The 20,663-nt window shown below is 41.7% G+C and overlaps 1 long non-coding RNA gene across 1 annotated transcript in view; it reads left to right on the top strand.

Moving 5' to 3' along the window:
- LOC306820456 overlaps positions 1-20,663 on the top strand; it is a 56,043-nt gene that overhangs the window by 34,238 nt on the left and 1,142 nt on the right. The window contains exon 6 of the long non-coding RNA XR_013778670.1: positions 1,938-2,014. This is a non-coding gene — a long non-coding RNA (uncharacterized lncRNA). The remainder of the gene's footprint in view (positions 1-1,937; positions 2,015-20,663) is intronic.

The raw sequence follows: 20,663 nt of genomic DNA on the forward strand, positions 1-20,663 counted from the left end.
CAGAAGAGCATGACACTGAACATCAACAGAGTCTGGATGAAATACAGAAAGCAAGACAATCAGCCAGAGAACACAAGAACAGACCACCCTGTATCTCAGAGGTTTAAATCTCAGGAACACGACCGGGTGGATAACACCAAGGTAGCACTCAACACAGATGCAGCTCTGGAAGAGAGGACGGGCAGTATAGACGAGGCCGAGAAAGAACGTGAAGACCCAGGAAAATAAATGCCACTTTTGCGAAAACCACATCCATACGCCAGATGAAGCAAACAGGAGCTCAGACGTCGCCAGGTTTAGGGACAACATGTCTGAGGCCATCGTCTCCCTGGGACCTCCCAATATCAGCCAAATGACGTAACTGTTCAGAGGAAGACCAAGGATCATGTTGATGGACATCGACATGGGTGGTAAAAAGGAAGATGAAACAGGAGAGCTTGATGTAAAGTTCTGTGCACTGCTGGTGTTCATTGTGTCGCTGTAAAGAAGAAGAACAGACGGTTTCAGAAGCCTTTATAACAATGTTGTATTGAATACTTTGGTCTTGTTTCAAACAGCTGATAATTCAACCTTACTCTTAAACACATCTGAAAGTCTCCACCACACAACAACCCTACTGACCTGAAGTGATGGGATCCAAACCTGGTGCCGAGCAGCCGTCTGGTTTTCACACTTTTTTTTTTTTTTACTTCTGTGAAGCTGCTGGAGCTGTTTTGTTTTTTGTTAGCTCTGTGGTAAACACACCTTTTTTGAATGAACCACACTCACTTAGTTCAACAATAAGTGTGAACTGTAGCCTGCACGCACTAACAAACACACACACACTAACAGACTGTCTTTAAATAAAGTGCATACTTTACGGTATTAAACTAAGATGTTAGCCTAAACAGTGACTTTGTTAACTGTCATTTTGCTCATATTTAGAGGAGAATCTGTCTCCTTTCACCGCTGCAGGACGAACAGCTACAAAAGTACAGACGGCTTCGTGTATTTCTTGTAAGTTTGGGTCGTTTGGGACGAGAAGGGGAAAAGATTCTTCGTCATCGCAGCATCAGTGAGTAATTTAGCGAACACACAAACCCTGTCACTGTCCGTCTCCGTTCTGGGGCAGGAATGTTCATCATCATTTTTTCCATCCCAACTAATAAGATAAACTTCTAATAAGACCAATTTGGCAACATATACATGATTTTAGCTATATTCTTTAATGATTAAAGAAACTAAAGATGTTGAAGCTCTTATTGCACTTTTTAACTGTAAATCATATTTAGAGTTAAGTTTGACAGTGTGCACCAGTTTTTACTTGGAAATGTTCCAAAGTATGTTGTAAACATTCACAGTATTTTAAGTTTCTCCTCTGATCAGACAAAAGTTCTGGGGTGACCAATCAGATCTCAAGGGGGGCCCTTGCCGCCCCTCTGGACCGGGGCCCCGCCTTGCTTAAGAACGCTTCAGGGAGATTTTAAAACTCAACATTAACTGTTGAAACAACTAAGAGGATTATAAAGTTGAGCTGTTACAGAATTAGATTTGTTTTCTGAGTAATGGCATCTTTAACGATTTCAAAGATCCCGATATTTCTCCACACTGATGTAAATGTAAGTCAGGACTTATGTGCACACGCCTGCAGACAGATGAACGCTATGCAGTCAGCTTCCACAATCACAATCATCAATACTTTATTAATCCCAGGAGGCAACTCGGTCCTGACAGCTGCACTAAAACAGAGTATATTAGTAGAAATATATTTATATACAATGAAATATGAAAACAGCAGGAACATTAATACAACATCAATCATCACGTTTGTGCTGTACAAAAGAGCAGAGAGTGAGGACAATATGGAGTATATAGACTTTTCTTATGTTGCTCTATGTGTTAATGTACAGATTATTAATTCTTATTACCTGGCACAGTTTGAACGTGTAATGAAGGAGTTTGGAGTTTAGAGTGTGTGAGGTGACCCGGGGTCAGAGGGAGGAGACGTTCACAGTTTGATGGTCACAGGCAGGAAGTCTCTGGCCTGTGTGTCACATGTTTCACTGAGCTGGAGTTTGCAGGTTATTGTCTTGCTCACACGCATGATGCAGGGTTTGGCTGCGAGCATTTTGTGGTTGTTAAAGGAAGTGAGGGGGCTTTTTTTGTAACCAGATGAATGACACAGATCCACCCTGTGTGCAGTTCACACTTTGTTGTCAGCGTGAGATATGTGCACGCTGTCTGTGCACAACAGAGGAGACGAAGGATTCCAGGGGTAACGCTGTCATTTATTTTCATGTTCATACAACAAAGTGGCTGCTCTGTGGTAACCATGGATACCAGCCGCTTCATGCTAACACTCCCGAGCTCACAGCCCTCGCTTTTCTGCCCAGACTGAATAATAATGAAGGATCTTGAAATGTAGTACTACTGTTGGCCACAAGAGGGCCGTCGTGGGATGACTTGCTGCGATTCGTCCATCCTGCCACTGGGTGTCCCTGTTGTCTTCACATGTGGGGACAATACTGCACAAACATGCAGGCTTATTAAAAACAGAGAGCAGGTATTATTTCAAGCTTTATTTATTTCAATAACAAAAAAACAAACAAAAATAAATAAATAAAATCAACCAAAAAAAAAAAAAAGGTGAACTACCTATCAAAACACAAATCAAGCACTAAAATATGAGCAAACAGGACGCACACACAGACCGAGCGAAAGGAGTCGTCTTCACCTCGAGCACTCAGTGACTTCTTATTTCACTCATGTTTACATTCAGAGCTGACACACAGACCGTGTCGTCACAGAAACACTGATGGGGGGGGGGGGTCTGAGTCAAGTGTGCCTTTTGTTTGCTGCAATATGCCAAGCTGCTGGACAGACTGCTGATCACTCCATACTGTTGATTAGAGGTGCACTATTGAGTGAGTAATTTGTTTGTGTAAATATATCCTCTTGTGCATATAAGACTGTAAAGATTATTATTTGATTTATTGGTGTGTCTCTGATTAGTGTTTTTGTTTTCCTTTAGACTTTAAAATCACCTGAATCACTACAAGTGGAATTAATTGGGAATTAAATAAATGAAGAAACTTTACCCGAGTCGCTGCACTTTTATTGGTTCACCACTGCAGAAGCTTTAAGTTTTGAACCTGTCTCCACACACACTATCTACAATCTTATTTGCTTTTTGAGAACAATCTGAAATACTTTAAATGTGTCACACTGACACTCGAAGAAAGCAGAAAAAGTTTCACACCAAAAGATCTTGTTTTGTCTATACCACGTCTACGCCACCAAATGTTCTAAATATTCACTTACCTTGACATTACTGTTGTGCGACCTGTTGAAAACGCCATTCCTTATATAGGCGTGAAGCATGTGTATAAATACTAAAGCATATTATGACTATCTTAAACTTTCCTGCAGACCGTCTTGATGCTCTGTAGCTTTGTTCCTTCTCCTTGCAAGAACAATAAAAACCAACAAAGACAGTGATTGACTCAAGATCCTTTATTCTGAATTGGACACTGTGCATATCGAAACGCCTGTTATGCAAAATAATGAGAAAAACAACAACACACCATTCAGATGACTTTGTGTGCACTTGATGTTTCCACGCACCACCACCACACGCAGCAGGTGAAATATTAAGATGTCTATATAGTTCAGCATTATTGAAGACCGGTTACACATGCCATGTCCATAAACGCACCTCCACACCATCACAGTCAGATGGTCTCTCCTCTTAGACTAGGGCTCACAGAGTTCGTTATTTCAAAATAAATCTCCACTTTTTGAGCCGTCAGACCTCAGGACACTTCACCTCAGTCCTTTTTGAAATTAGCCTTGACCCAAAGGAGGGGGCAGCACTTCCTGATCTGGTTCATATCCAGGTTGCTGTGTGCATGGTAGAATTCACACATTTGTGGATTCCAGTGACCATACTTGTTTTTATATACATGAATCACCAAAAAAGACTGGCGTACACCGGGTGTGCTCATTTGACTTTGCTGCTGCAGGACAGTTTCTTTGACCTTTGGAGGTACATGAGCGGCTGTAAAAACCCTGTAAGTAAAGCAAGACTTGTCAAATAGATGTCGATGGAAAGAAACCTCATCGACTTGAAGAAAAATTGAAGTGGAATTGCAGCCATGTAGAAAAAGAAATTAAGGGTCATAAAAATCATGATGATAACAATGATTTTAAAAGCCTTTCTCTTCATTGCATTGCTCGTCCTCTTCCCTGTGTCTCCGTCTCCTGGCCCGGGGCGTTTTAAAGCCCAGAGAACTGAGAGGCAGCAGAAGAGCATGACACTGAACATCAACAGAGTCTGGATGAAATACAGAAAGCAAGACAATCAGCCAGAGAACACAAGAACAGACCACCCTGTATCTCAGAGGTTTGAATCTCAGGAACACGACCGGGTGGATAACACCCAGGTAGTACTCAACACAGATGCAGCTCTGGAAGAGAGGACGGGCAGTATAGACGAGGCCGAGAAAGAACGTGAAGACCCAGGAAAATAATTGCCACTTTTGCGAAAACCACATCCATACGCCAGATGAAGCAAACAGGAGCTCAGACGTCGCCAGGTTCAGAGAGAAGATGTCTGAGGCCATCGTCTCCCTGGGACCTCCCAATATCAGCCAAATGACGTAACTGTTCAGAGGAAGACCAAGGATCATGTTGATGGACATCGACATGGGTGGTAAAAAGGAAGATGAAACAGGAGAGCTTGATGTAAAGTTCTGTGCACTGCTGGTGTTCATTGTGTCGCTGTAAAGAAGAAGAACAGATGATTTCAGAAGCCTTTATAACAATGTTGTATTGAATACTTTGGTCTTGTTTCAAACAGCTGATAATTCAACCTTACTCTTAAACACATTGAAAAGTCTACACCACACAACAACCCTACTGACCTGAAGTGATGGGATCCAAACCTGGTGCCGAGCAGCCTTCTGGTGATGCAGCTTCGAACAGATGATTTGATCTGATGCACACGTAGCCTGTCACCACTCTAAAGACTTGGTTTATTGTTGACATAACCAAATACACTGGAAAAATAACCATCTGTCCACTCGCTGACATATGGAAATGAAGGTCTCTGCTGAAATTTGTTTTTCCGAGGTGTGCCCTGCTCGCTGTTCACAGTGACACGTGAAGGTTAGAAACTGTACTATTGATTATTCTGTGGGAGGAACTTCTTCTCAGATTTCTTTTTAAGCTAATACATGTCTTTCATTATGCACCTTAAAATGTAGGAAGATAGATTATGATGAATTGAACGTTTTCCCATTTTTGTCAAAGACACTCTTGTCAAAAAGAAACAAGATTTAAACAAAAGTAATGCTGCCCAAACTTCACTTTGTGGCCTCTGTACACATGGGACGAAGAGAAAAGGTTATTCTATATTTTAGTGCAGTGTTTTTCAACCAGTGCTCCGCGGCACACTAGTGTGTCGCGAGATATTGTCAGGTGTGTCGTGGGAAATGATCAAATTTCACCTAATTGGTCTAAAAAAGAAGTCGAGTGTCTGTGCTGTCAAGTGCCTGGCAGTTATCGTGTAATACTCTTCCATATCAGTAGGTGGCAGCAGGTAGATAATTGCATTGTACTCTGAGACAAGAGAATTAGTGACGCATTGATGCGACAGGTGGCGGTGACAGTGACATTTTGGCTAGCAAGAATATACGGTAACAGTGATGGAGAAGTTTTTGAAAAGGAAAAATGCTCACTCCGAACTGGACCCTGGACAAAATTCGGACCCAGATGAAGGCCCTAGTATAAGTGGAGGTCAAAAGAAAGCAAAAACTGTGAGCTCGAGCAAAGTTTTGAGGCAATACAGCGAAAGCTATCTTTCATTTGGATTTACTTACACCGGGGATGCAACGGCACAAACTCTGCTGTGCTTGGTGTGTGGTGAAAAGCTATCCAACAGTGCTATGGTCCTAAGTAAGCTTAAACGCCATCTCCAAACGAAACACCCTTCGCTTCAAAACAAGAATGTGGACTATTTTGCTCGCCTGCGTGAACACACGGAGAAACAGGCAACTTTCATGAGAAAAACCACAAAGGTAAATGAGAGAGCCCTTAAAGCGAGCTACCACGTTGCAGAAGCTGCGGGAGGAACTTTAAGTTTTTCTGACAAATGAGAGGTCCGATGACGCAAAACTGCTTGCAAGTGATGAGTGGTGTGCAAGGCTGGCATACCTGGCAGATATTTTTCATCACCTGAATGAACTAAACACACGAATGCAAGGCCGAAATGAAAACCTGCTTACAAGTACAGATAAAATAAATGGATTCCGTTCAAAGGTGCACCTCTGGCAACATGTGGAAACTGGCAACCTTGAAATGTTTCCACTCACCAAGAAATGGCAAGATGTTAACACTGCTGCATTGTGTGAGATGATAGTTAAACATTTGAAAGCTTTTGAGGAGAAGATGTCATTTTATTTCTCTTCAGCCTTCACTGAATGCCTTGACTGGGTTAGGGACCCTTATAGCTCAGCATCAGTTGTTGGAAAGGACATGACAAACAAAGCTATTTTGACATTGCTCCCATTTTCCACGACATATCTGTGTGAGGTGAGCTTTTCAAGCTTCACTGCTATAACAACTAAAAACAGAGAGAGACTGAGAGCTGTTGAGGAAGAGCTTCGTGTGTGTCTTTCTTCAATTCCTGCCAGGATATCAACTTTGTGTTCATCCAAACAAGCCCAGGTTTATTTGATACCAAATATACACAAGAATTACTTTATATTGTTAATATGGGCTACATAGTTTCATTTTTTTAACATTATCGACTGGTGGTGTGCCGTGAGATTTTTTCAATCAAAAAAAGTGTTCCTTGGCTCAGAAAAGGATTATGACAACATCCCGACTTGAGGTTATGCAGCGCAACAAGCATGGTGAGTGAAAGTACTGGCTCTGCGGTGGATCCTTTACAAGCCGTGTGGAATTGATTTGGTTACCACAGATCAAATGTACAACATCCCAACGCATCGATCTTGTTTCACACGCAGCTTATTTATTTTATTTTTTTTATGAATATCTTTATTAACAATAAAGCATCATATTGCCATCGTAATCATGTTACATACATTTTACTTTTTCTCCCACACACAAGACAAACACATCTGCCCCCCAGCAACTTCCCACCCCATCAACACACCCCTGCAAACTTCTACACAAGGCACAGCACAGCCCCAAATTGGTTATCAACATGGTGGATCAGACACAGAATAAACATAGATACACAGTGAGTAGATCTATACAGACAACAACAACAAAGCCTCTCCCCATCTTTCAACCATCACTCCTTGGTTTAGGAAGCACTCTCCAGAATACATTACATATTCTTGGCCCCACATAATCAAAAAACGGTGTCCATATATGATGAAATATTGTAATTTTCCCTCTAGACCAATATGTCAAATACTCCATGGGAAGCAGGTCAAATATTACCTTGTGCCATTCTGAGAGGGTTGGTGGTTTTTGTGAAATCTATTTAAGTAATAAGCTTTTCCGTGCAGCATAAGTTAGCACAGTCATCAGTTTCTGGTTATGGGTGCCCTTGATTTGTGGATGTGGCATCCCTAACAGAAGGCATACTGGGTCCAGTCTCAAATCCTTGTTAAAAATCACATTCAACTTTGAAACAATTTTCCCCCAATAATCCTGTATATGCACACAAGACCACACAGTATGTATAAAGCTACCGATCTCCTTACTACACTTAGTACACATAGCTGACTTCTGAGGGTCCATTCTATTTCTAAGCTGAGGCGATATCTGAAGACGATGTAGCAGCCTAAATTGTAGTTCTTTTGCTCTGTTACATATTGATATGTTATTAGCATGATGCCATATACCTAATCCAGTGTCCTCATCAATTTCCACCCCAAGATCCTGAGCCCATGTTTGTAAAACCGAATCACTTACTTTAGTTGACTTATAAAGGGCCTTGTAGCAACGTCCTGTTACAAACCTATTACTGCTTACTTTAGACAACAATTCCTCAATTGGCGACATTTCTAGGCTAAACTTAGACCCAGTATGATTGTACAAAAAGCTTCTTACTTGTAGGAACCTAAAAAAATGTGTCTGAGGAAGTCTATATTTCAGTCTTAGTTGGCCAAAGGACATGATATTGCTCCCATCAAATAAATCCTTTAGGAGTTTTATACCCGCATTTTCCCACAAAGAAAACCCATCATCTGACATTCCTGGTGGAAAATCTATATTCTTCCGTATTGGAGTGATTGCTGACAGAACGCCTGTTCTTTTTTCCCACTTTCTAATTAAGTCCCAGACTTTCAATGTGCATTTAACAATAACATTGTCGCCTACAACCTCTAATGCTTTTTTATTCAAGACAAATGGGAGACTGGCTAGTGTTAATGGTTTGCCCATATTATAAGCTTCAATTTCTAACCAAACAGATTCTGAATCGTTTCTTATCCAGTCAACCAGATAACGAAACTGAGAAGCAAGTTGATATAGCCTGATGTTCGGGACTGCCATCCCACCCCGATCAACCGGTAATTGGAGTCTTGTAAACTTAAGTCGCGGTTTCTTACGGTTCCAGATAAAAGTCCTAAACCAGCTATTTATTGTTTTAATAGTGTTATTGTTCAGCAGGACCGGAATCATTTTGAATTGACCCAACGGCATTGCCTCAGACTTACTGAAATTTATCTTATATCCAGAAAATTCACTAAATTGTTTGATGATACTCAAAGTTGAAGTGATAGATACTTCCGGCTGGGTGATAAATAACAAAACATCGTCCGCATATAATGAAATCCTATGTTGTTTGTGGTTAACACATATGCCATGAATATCCTGGTGGGTCCTGATAGCCTCGGCTAATGGCTCTATTGCAATCGCGAACAACAAAGGCGAGATGGGGCAGCCTTGCCTCGTGCCTCTTCCCAGAGAGAAATATGGAGAACATTTATTGTTTGTATTAACAGCCCCTAATGGTTCGTGGTAAAGCAGTTGTATCCAGTCAATAAAATATGTGCCTAGACCAAATTCTTTAAGGGTGAAAAACAAAAAATCCCATTCTATGCGGTCGAACGCTTTCTCTGCATCCAACGAAACCACTAGACCCTTAAGATTGTTATTCTGACACAGCTGAATAATGTTGAGAAGCCTTCTAACATTGTTGCAGGAGTCCCTCCCAGCAATGAATCCTGTTTGATCACTGTTAATAATATGTGGGAGGACTTTCTCCAGTCTTAAAGCGAGTATTTTAGATAAAAGCTTGACATCTACATTTAACAGGCTGATAGGTCGATAAGAAGAACATTCCTCCTCTGGTCTACCCTTCTTCAAAATCAGGCTGATGTTTGCCTCTGTGAGTGTTCTTGGAAGAGAGCCCATCTCCAAAGAGTGATTAAACATATTCAGGAGTGGTTTTACTAACAAAGGTCTAAAACTTTTGTAAAACTCAACACCGAAGCCATCCGGGCCCGGTGCCTTTCCCGACTGCATCATGCCTACAGCTTCAGATATTTCCTCTAATGTCAAAGAGCGGTTCAGTTCCGTCTTTTGCCTGTCGGTGGGCTTAGGAAGGGTTAACTTGGAGAAAAAACTCTCCATCAATTTTGAAACCCCTGCTGGCTGTTCGCTGGAATACAGTCTTTCATAATAGTCTGCAAAAACCTTATTTATGTTGTTGGTATCCAGCTTAACCTGGCCAGAAGCATCCTTGATTGAGGATATGTTTTGAGAGTCAGTCCTTCTCTTTACTAAATTTGCCAGATACTTGCTAGGTTTATTACCGAATTCATATAATTTTTGCTTTGACAGTCTTATATTGTGCTCTGCTATACGAGTTAGCAATGAGTTAAGTGTTGCCCTTGTAGCTAGAGTCGCTTGTAGGTTAGCTTCAGTCGGATCCTGATTATATGCATTCTCGCATTCAGATAAATGCAATTCTAGTTTCCTCTGTTCTTCTAAATTCTTCCGTTTTCTGTTTTTCCCATATGATATAATTAAGCCCCGGGAATATGCCTTACATGTCTCCCACAAGGTGGAGGGAGATACATCTGGTGTATTGTTTATAGAATAAAACACTTCAAACTCATTTTGAAAATAAGAAATAAAATGTGGGTCGCTCAACAAATGTGCATTGAATCTCCATCTCTTTGAACTTTGTTGGATTTCTCCATGTGAAATGCTTAAATAGACAGGCGCATGATCTGATATTGTAATGCTACCAATTTTACAAGACTGAACAGAATAAAGCATTGCTTTAGGGACAAACACGTAATCGATTCTGGAGCTGCTTTTGTGAGCCCCAGAAAAGAACGTAAATTCTGTGTTACCGGGATTTAGTACGCGCCAGACGTCCAGAAAACCCAACTCTTTACATGTGTCAGCCGTTGTTCTCGCCCGTTTAGAAGGATTAGTTTTTTCTCCAGGTAGTTTATCTATTTGAGGGTCAAGTATACAGTTAAAGTCTCCGCCAACAACTGACTGTGCACAATCCAGTTCTGTCAGCTCTGAAAAAGCCTTTGTGACAAGATCAGGAGCGTGTCCCGGCGGAAAATAGATATTTAAAATTGCTATATTTTCATTGAACAAACGTCCCTTTATTATAACATATCTCCCCGCATTGTCTTTAGTACACGATTCTAGTGTGAATGAAAGTCTTTTGTTAATAAGGATACAAACTCCTCTACTGTTAGAGGTAAAGGATGAAAAAAACACTTGTCCAACCCATTCTCGCTTAAGCTTTTCATGTTCTATATCTTTAAGATGCGTTTCCTGAAGTAGCGCTATATCAACCTCCTCTTTTTTAAGGTATGACAGTATTTTTTTCCTTTTAACAGGATGATGTACGCCCCTAATATTCCAAGTACAAATTTTAAGTAGAGAATTAGTCATCATTGCTGTGTTATTTTAAATAAAGCTAGGAGATGTTGTTGTCCTGACCCTGTCTCTATATTACTATCCATAACCTATCCTGCTATGCACATCAGACATGCTGATAAGTAAGCAAAAGTGCTGTGCCATCACCACCCCACTAACCAACCCCTGAACAAAACTATATACACACATACTAACCCCACGAGTAGAAGAACAACAAAAAAAAAAGGGTGAGAACCTCCACTTCAGAAGAGAAACCCTTAAGTCTAGGTACTCTTAACCTTACTCTGGATGCGTAAATGGTGTTACAGAGCCCGCAAAAACAAGTGCAATCAGGTATTTAAGCAGTCCATTATATATTGGGTCACAAACTAAAACGACAAAAGAAGTGGCATCTTCCACTACAGATAATATATCTTATAGGATCTAGCAAAAAGAAAACAAACAAACAAACAAAAAGAGGATACAGACATGGTTGGGTAGTCTGTACTGCCACCTAGTGGTGATATCAACATGAGTCAGTGTGAAAACGCTATTGCTCGGTTCCGGCCGTTTTCAACATGTACGACACTCCTCGTATATCACTGGCAAAGTCCACTTTTCTTCCGCAATGAATCGCCGTCGGCTCTGTCCCACTTAAGAGTCTTAACAAAATATGCAGGAACAAAAGACAGCCAAATGGGACACACCAGCCCCAAAAAACATTTTACAAGTAAACTTTTTTTTTTTTTTTTTTTTTTTCCCTACAGCTGGGAGTGTCTTGAAGGCATCCTTAGCACAAAATGAAATGAACGTCCATAAACACTGCAAATATAAACTACTCACGCTTATCCGTCAAGTGTATGTGACTCTTCCAGGGTGTTTATAAAAGCCATCGCTGCCTCTGGCTTGTCAAAAGACTTCGTAGCATTGTTTACGGTGATTCTCAAGGAAGCAGGATAATTAAGACCGTAGCTGTGTAGCCCGATCGATTGGAGCCTCTTTCTTGCCTCGTCAAAAGCCCGTCGCTTTCTCTGGGTCCCGCTGGAGAAGTCCTGGAAGAAGAAGATCCTGTTTCCCTCGAAGTTGACATTTTTCGCCCCCCTGGCTGCCTCCAGCACCCGTGCCCGGTCGCCGAAATGATGGAACCTCACAATCATGACACGGGGATAGGGCCTCCGAGACCCGGCTTCTTTCCACGCCGACCCCGACACTCGGTGCGCCCTCTCAAGCTTAATTTTTCCGGCCTTGGTGGTGAGTGCCAGGACTTTGGGGATCCATGACTCCATAAAAGTTAGCGCCGAGCTGCCCTCGGAGGATTCCGGCAAGCCGACGATTCTGAGATTTTTGCGTCTGCTTCTGTCCTCCTGGTCGTCAAGGCGCCCCTGCAGCGACGCAACGGTTTTTTCCAAGTATGACACACGCTTATCTGTCTCAACATTTGCGTCCTCCACAGCTGAAATACGATGTTCAGCTTCGTCGACCCGCTTACTTGTTTCCTGCAGTTCTTTCGCTATGTCTCCAATTTTCTGAAGAAATGAGGCAAATTTCGTTTCTATCACGCCTGAGATGTTTTCCGTGATTGCGGTCATGGCTTTGGTCATTGCAGGGCTCAGCAGCTCCGACTCTGTCGTCTCCGCTAAGCTATCATGTGCTTTGTCAGCATTGCTAGCCAAAGTTTGCTTCTTTTCTTGGGTCTTCTTAGCGGTTTTGGAAGCCATTTTAACAAGCGAATTTCCCCAGCACTGCTCCAGGGACATCCCATAAACTTCTAACAATACTTAATGCTTGTTTGGGCTGCAACAGAAGTAAAAAAACAGGATATTTGCACCGAAAATGCGGGAGCTCTCGCCGCGCGCTGTTACTCGGTCCGCATCACCGGAAGTCCCCCCACACGCAGCTTATTTGAAACATAGCATAGTGGCACTGGTAGCACGCGCCATGTGATTGACCAGAGTGGCAGCGAACTACAGCGTTGTGCTGGGCGCTGATGGACAGCGGCACACACACATTTCCCACCCCTAAAAACTAAGTACAATGTAAACAACTGAGCAAAGTGGCTGTGAATAAACAATGTTCACTGGTTTGCAAATGTGGCTAACGTTAGAAAGATTGAGGGTTCTTATTTTGGTTTAACCTGACATGGACTACATACGACCTTCTTGCCATTTTCCACCAAACCACTCCACAACACAGAAGCAGTATGAGCAGTATGCTAGTAGCATTTAACCCTCTTGTTATGTTCCGGGTCAAATTGACCCGTTTTAAATTTTGAAGATATAGGAAAAGTAGTTACAATTATTTTTTCAGAACGAAACTTCTTCTGCTTGCCTTAACAAGTGTAATCAACATATAATATGAAAATGGTTCACTTCACATATTTGCAACCACCCCCTGCATCTTTATATCACATAGATACTGTTCGGGTCAATTTGACCCAGCAGTCAAACTGGAGGTAAAAGGGTATCAGAAATGTCAGATTATTTCTTTCTTTACAACACACACACACACACACACACACACACACACACACACACGGGCATATGTTACAACTTTTGACGGGAACCATTTAATAATTTCTGGTTCACAGTGCATGTATGTAAAACAAAATTTCAATGTTATGTTTCAATGTTATGTAAAACTATGGTGTTTTATATGTTGGTCTTTCAAAATTAATCATCTAGTGAAACATTAAAAACAGTTTGAACATTTTTTTTTCTCATAAAAAACGAGTGAATTATCCTAATTAAACCATCATCTGTTGGAGGTAAAGAACACCATTACACTAAATATTGATAGAATAAGTAATAATGGAGTTAGTAAAGACATTCACACTGCTTGTTAGGATTTTTTTGGTTTCAGACATCTTTAGGATAATTAAACATGCACTGGGTTGTTGCGAAATATGACATGTTAAATTGATTAACACACCTCGTAAGAAAAAGGGGGCACCACCTGGCTTACCAGGAACAATTGTATTAATCATGGAAATTAATAAAAATTATTAATTATGAAAATCAATAACTTTATGGATTTATTATTTTTAATAAATCTCAAATCTAAGTTATGAGTTACCCAAAACGTTCGACCACTATGAATCAATACGACCACACTTCTGAATTTTATGCGTGATATTTAATGAATAAGAATGAACAAAAACAGAATAACGGAACGGAAAAAAAAATGCATCAGATATATGAAGAAAAACCAGGAATGACAGATACTATCCTAACTAATTGAGTATGGTACGGTGTTTAACGTCTGTCTGATAAAATTATTGATTAGACTCGGACAAAAATACCGAACGGCAAAAAGATAAAAAAAAAAAAAAGAAGGGAGTTGAAGCTGAATTACAGCTGAGATGAGCTAGGTGTAGATTTAACAGTAAACAGCCATGACACGACTTCTGAGCTGACAACAGGCTGCTATGTGTCTTACTCACTGAACCAACGAGTCCGCCAAATGGTGCTGGAGTTTGAAGAACAGGTTTTGGGAAAATCCGTCCTCAATCCTTACAGCCCAGAATCACCTTAGTGTAACAGGTCGGAGTCGGGTTAGCGGATCACTCAGGAATGTGTCGGTGCGTTCACGTATTCTCGCGGGACTCAGGCTATTGTCCAAAAAAAAGTTTGATGATAAACGATCGTCAACTTCTGCTAACTGAATTGGCCCGTTCAGTTGTTTCAGGTAACGAATCGTTGCAAAGTCACTTGTTGAAAAGAAAAATCCAAAAATTGTCCAGAATTGATAAAACGATTCAATTAGAAACTGCGCGTTCATGAGTCTCAATCGAATGTCTCTTAGGCTGGTAAATATTGAGTTAAACAAGAAGCAATAACGTCCTAAACAAAAAATATAAATCGAATAAAAATCGAAGTTAGAAGACAAAAGAAGGAGCGCTCTGGAATCAAAGTTACCAAAGAGTTACAAGAGGAAAAAAAGTTGGGGACCAGCCTTCGAGCAGGGAGTGCGCCCGGCTTAAGAAGAACACTGAGGATGAGACACGCCCCCTTTGATGACGCGTGTCTTGAGGCGGAGACGGGAGCAATGAACTCTCTAAAGTTTAAGAAAGATCTGAATTAAACGTACAACACTGCACCATACTCGAGTTTTCTTCTATCCTTATACAACAGTAAAGATGCACAGTTACTACCTTTGAAATGAAACCAAACATGAATTATTAATGAATCGTAGCCTACATTGAGTTGTCAATTCTTAGTTGATAGTTTAAGTCAACAATGAAATAACATATATAGACATTAAAATTGGAAAGGGACATAACATCAAACCATGAATGGATTTATTAAACATAAAATTGATATCAAGATCTAACGGATTAAACATTGATTTAAAAGAACCACTAGATGGCAGTAGCGCTCCACGTAAGTCTTTGAACCAAAACAGTAAGATTTGAAATGGCAGAGTAATTACTTCTATCTTCGTGATAGATGGTCCGATTTGAGTCCTGTTTGGATGACAACGTTAGTTTCAATGTTTTTAGGAAGATTATCCACCTGAAAATTAAAAATACACGTTATTTAATATACATCTGAACATGGAAGCATCCTGTCCAGTCATTTTATGGTTGAGTCACGCAGAGGTCAGGACATTCCTGGGTAGATTACAGACGTCATGTGAATCATGGGTTCAGGGCAGAGGTGTTTATGCTAATGTCAGGAAGATTTATCCCAAGGTGCAAGAAACCGGTTCCAGATGGGGATTTGTGTATCGAGGTCTTTGAAGATGTCTTTTCTTGCATCCCATGAGGTGCGATGGCCTTTATGATTTAAAGTGGAGATTGTCTGTAGACAGGGTGTCCTGTCCGAATGCAGGGAGGGAGAGGGTGTAAAAGTTGAGTTGCGTAGAAACAGATGGTGAGGAGGAGAACTCCAGCAGATGCCCTCTTGACTCTAATCAGATAAGGAATATTCCTCAAGAGGGTCAAATTGACCCGGGAACACCATTGATGTTCCTGACAAATGAACATAACAGGAGGGTTAAGCAGAGCTACAGCACCAAAAAGTGGCGTGCAGCTGCATTACAGCAAGCGAAGGCGACTAGCTGTAATCCTTCAATAAGATAATCTGACACATCCCTACTCTAATCCAGCATAGAAGGGAAAGACTGATCATTCAACGCTGCATTTATTGTAATTTCTCGGCTCCGACAAGGGAAGTCACGAGTTCTCATTTAAACTAAAATTAAATGCCAGTTGCATTCACAGCTTTTATGAGCCGGAGAGAAACCTGCGTTGGACCTTTCACCAGGAACCCATTCCTAAAAACATCATCACCCTCCACCATGGCAGTGGATACAACCCAACGCTGGGTAAGTGAGCATTTCAACACCTCACACAAGTGTTAACAGAAAAGGCCAACTGTCCTACAGCAGTCTGAACGACTTACTGTGCATCTAGTCAGCAACACTGTCGTCATAGATTTAATCAGTTAAAATGGAAAAATGGAAATACAGGTAAACTTTGCACAGATGACTCCGCTCTGACACGCAGGCTGGCAGCTGTTCACAGCTGGGGTCCGACATGACCTACAACAGAGCTTCATTCGGAAAAAGTGTGCATAAAATTCAGAAACAATTATTTGATTTGCAAAAGTTTAAAACAAATACTGAGGTTGAAAAATCTTGCTGCAAAACAACAAAACAACTGCGTCAATATCAAACGTGCTTCATGAGCCCTGCCACATTTAGACATCTGCATTAAAACACAAATCCAGTCTTCTGAAGAAATGCTCCATGCCTTCAGGGGCGCTCATAAGGAGGATGTTATCATCAAAGGGGCAGAGGGAGGAAGAGGACGCAGCTTTGTGACAAACACCTTCTCTGGATCCTCGGTTTACCCAACTCTGATGGTTTTGTTAAACGGTGGTCGTGTCGGAATATTCGTCTTCACAGAGTGACTGGCACCTGAGCAACCTGTTTTTGTTACTCACTACTTTACCACTCTGGATGATATTAACGTTTGTATAGTAAATGCAAAATAAAGAAATCATGTGCAAACAAATAAAAAATCAGGGATGATGATTTTAGTCCGATTATTTGTGTCCATAGCACAAAGCTGTTGGAGGTAGCTGAGAGATTCACTGGATATTTTGTTCTTCTCTGCAGCTTCATCCACACAAACATGAACATAAATCCTGTTTTAGCTTCAGCTCTTCTCTTTTGGTTTGGAGTTTTAGTGTTTTAGTTTGGATGAACTTGGAGTCGAAGGGTCGTGCTCTCCTTTATTTACAAAGTCTACGATCTTAAAACGGAGGAATGAGAGCACACAAACAACGTTTCATTTGCAACAAGCAGTTTAATGGATAGAAGCAAGAAACAGTTATAACAAAAAACTTAAAAGCAGGGACATCAGGGATGGTTGCACAAGTCAGAAAGGGTGGTCCAGGTTCGAAGCATCCGCCTGAAGCTCATATCTCATATGTCGTTCATCACGTTCTCTCTCTCTCTCTCTCTCTCTCTCTCTCTCTCTCTCTCTCTCTCCCTGGTTTCTGACTCATGGAAACGCAGCTTTACAGTTCAGTCTGCTTCTCCCGCCTGCACTCTCCAGCACATAGACGACTTTACAGTCAGGCAGTTCTTCATAATTACGCGGACCGAGAACTTTCTCAGTAACTTTAAACACTTCATACGGTGGGATGAGCACCTCAGCTTCTCGGTCACCAAAAACTGAATAATCCTTCAGGTAAGCTCCTGCACAGGTCTGGATTTTAAAGCAGGTCTTACTGCCAAAATCTGTCAAGTTGTTGTTGTAAGAGCTGGAGGCAAAGGAACCAAAGCGAATGGTTTGTCCGACGTTGCCAGAAAACACACTTCTCGTGCGTCTGTAAGTTGTGTGACATTGGTCATTGCTATTCAAGATCTGTACGGCAGAAGTCAGAAGAAAATGTAAGGAATGGAAGTGAAATGAGGAGCGATAGTTGCTCGCTCCTGTTCTCACTGCTCTGTTGAAAGTTTCATAGATATCATCAGAAGTATAAACACAGATTGCATGCATGTGGTCTTTAGTCAGAGCCTTGTCAGCCTTCCTTGGTTTCTTTTTAGCACACTCTGCTGCACCATACCAGGCCTTTTCAAACTGTCCATTCATTTCTTTTTTAAAGTATTTGGTCTTGACTTTTTTCATCATGTCTTCCTTGCAGCCAAAGTACATGTCATCAACCGAATCTTCAACCATACTCAGCGGGATGTCTTGGTTTTTCTCTCGGGGAGGGAAGTTGAAACGGATCTGAGGGGAGATAAAGACAATCATGAAGGGCAAGGTCAATCAACCACTTAGACTTGGACTGAACTTTATTGATCCTTTTGGGATGACTCCCTCAGGAAATTTAGGTTCCAGCAGCATATACAATAAAGGTAAAACATAAAAATAAAAATGCAGCAGGTAACAAAACAAAAAGTAACAATATAAAGAATAATATAGCATAAATAATAGAACACTCTTCTGTTGGAAAGAATATACAAAAAATATGCATGGAAGAAGCAAAATATAAAAAAAAAAGGCAATGATTATTGTTGCGATTTTTGCACTTGGTTGAGATTATTATTGCACATACAAGTGAAAGTGTCCATGTGTTATTGCACAGTGAGGGTAGAAGGAAAGAAAGAAAGACGCTCCAACTCCTACCCCTCTGTCCCGTGTGCTCTAGTCCTCCTCCCCCCAAGTGAGGAGTTGTAGAGCGTGATGGCATGATGGACAAAGGAGTTTTTGAGTCTGTTGGTTCTGCACTTGGGAAGGAGCAGTCTCTCACTGAACCGGCTCCTCTGGTTGCTGATGACAGTGTGCAGTGGGTGGCTGGCATTGTCCATAATATCCAGCAGTTTGTTCAGTGTCCTCTTCTCTGCCACCGTCACCAGAGAGTCCAGCTTCATGCCGACCACAGAGCCGGCCCCCCTGATCAGTTTGTCCAGTCTGGATGTGTGCTGTTTGGATATGCTGCCCCCCCCAGCATAACACGGTGTAGAAAAGCACGCTGGAAACCACGGACTGGTAAAACATCCCCAGCAACTTGCTGCAGATGTTAAAGGACCGCAGTCTCCTTAGGAAGTACATCCTGCTTTGTGTCTTCCCGTACAGGTGGTTGGTGTGTGTTGTCCAGTCCAGTTTATTGTCTAGACACAGCCCGAGGTATTTGTAGGAGTCCACAGCCTCCACTTCAGCTCCCTCTAACAGAAGAGGTTGCATCCTCCGTCTGGACCTCCCAAAGTCAATGACCAGCTCCTTGGTCTTAGAGGTGTTGAGCTGTAGCTGGTTCATGTGGCACCATGAAGCAAAGTCCCCCACCAGTGTCCGGTACTCCTCCTCCCTGCCATCCCTGATACACCCGACTGTGTCGTCAGCGTACTTCTGTATATGACACAGCTCGGAGTTGTAGCAGAAGTCCGAGGTGTACAGGGTGAAGAGAACAGGGGCCAGCACTGTGCCCTGGGGGGCTCCAGTGCTGCTGACCACAGTGTCAGACGTGATGTCCATCAGCCTGACGTACTGAGGCCTGCCCGTGAGGTAGTCAGAGATCCAGTTCACTAGGTGGGGGTCCACTCCCATCCCACTCAGTTTGTCCCGGAGCAGGGGGGGCTGGATAGTATTTGAAAGCACTGGAGAAGTCCAAGAAGAGGATCCTCACAGTGCCGCTTCCCTTATCCAGATGGGAGTGGGCTCGATGTAGCAGGTACAGGATGGCATCCTCCACACCAACACCTGGCTGGTACGCGAACTGAAGGCAGTCCTGGGCGTGTTGTACCTGGGGTTTGTACCACGTGAAGCTACCTGGTACAAAGAGTTCCTCTGAGTGACGGAATACAGAAATGCAGATGATATTCACTGGGATCAGGAACGATGGTTAAAACTAGGTGAAGTTCAGTGTATCGATGCAAAAATCCAACATGCAAAAAGCAGACTGAGGATTAACTGGTGTGTTTGACCTCACACGTTTTTTTGTCAATCAAAGTAATTCACCAATAATGTGGATGATTATCTAAGTATAGTAGAATCGTACGATCTAAAGCGGACCTTTGCTCCCAACATTTGTTGTTAAATTGATGTGTGGTAGACTTGTTCTTGAATTATTGTGTGAGGAACAGTAACTGTAAAAGACTCACCGTCATGAGGTCGGCAGGCAGCATCCAGCCGCAGAGTAAGAACAGGGAAATGAAAGTCAGCATGTTTGTCTGCAGCGCTGCAATCAGGACAACTCAAGAATCTACAAACAAACAAAAACAACAAGTCAATGAAAAACTTCACTTCAGTCTGCAGTGTTGATTCAATGTCTGTCATGATGGAACTTTAAAGAAAAGTATGCTCGTCAAAAGTGAGACCTACCAGTCTGCAGAAAGAGCTGATGCGGCAAATGTTGGGAGGTCTTTGAATGAGATGACCGGTCCTCAGCACAGGTCCAGGACCTGCCGCTCTCTCATTAATATCTTTGTGACCAGACGGGTCCAACGTCCTCTGACGCACATGAGCACTTTTAGATTTCCAAATAATGAAGGAGGACCCCCTGTGAACGTCTGAAGGTACGAGTGTGGTAGGAAATGAGTGTGGTCATGTCTTTGTTTGCTGCGAGCTGCAAAACCACAAACACACAGACAACTTTCCAACATGTTTGAACAGAACAAAATGCACGCCACATCATGTTTTAATTTCTACATTTTTTAAAGTTAGTTTCTTTCTTTTTCTTTTTTGAACATGCAGCAACCTTTAATTTCTTTATTTTCTGTTTAAAAAATTGTGAAATATGCTTTTATTACTGATAGTAAAAAGTAAATATTCGAAATTATATTCAAAAAATGCAAATTTCCTAAATGAT

This window comes from Symphodus melops, assembly GCF_947650265.1.
Source record: "Symphodus melops genome assembly, chromosome: 2".
Taxonomy (NCBI): domain Eukaryota; kingdom Metazoa; phylum Chordata; class Actinopteri; order Labriformes; family Labridae; genus Symphodus; species Symphodus melops.